This window comes from Petaurus breviceps, unplaced genomic scaffold (assembly GCF_028583685.1).
Source record: "Petaurus breviceps papuanus isolate PSGF00001 unplaced genomic scaffold, PetGlider_PUasm1.0 90895, whole genome shotgun sequence".
Classification (NCBI taxonomy): Eukaryota; Metazoa; Chordata; class Mammalia; order Diprotodontia; family Petauridae; genus Petaurus; species Petaurus breviceps.
The window spans coordinates 25,775,913-25,776,133 of NW_027187372.1; the positions used below are offsets into that span (position 1 = coordinate 25,775,913).

A 221-nucleotide genomic window follows, 5' to 3' on the forward strand; every position below is an offset into this window, starting at 1 on the left:
GGGGGGGCGGGCGGCGGGTACCCCCCTGCTGCGGGGCGCCGCGGGGGGCTGCAGGCAGAGCGGCGGGGGATGGATGCGGGGCTGCTAACCAGGACTGCTGGTGTCACACACATGCGCGCGCGCACACACTCCCGTAACACACAAGCACACACACCCCCTTTCCCCTTCCCTACTCCCCCAGCCTTAGTTGCATCCAGGGTCCTCATTCCACTGCTGCCTCC

General features: G+C 69.2%; 1 protein-coding gene across 2 annotated transcripts in view; it reads left to right on the top strand.

Moving 5' to 3' along the window:
* INAVA (innate immunity activator) overlaps positions 1-221 on the top strand; it is a 25,726-nt gene that overhangs the window by 297 nt on the left and 25,208 nt on the right. The gene's annotated exons all lie outside the window — the stretch shown is intronic.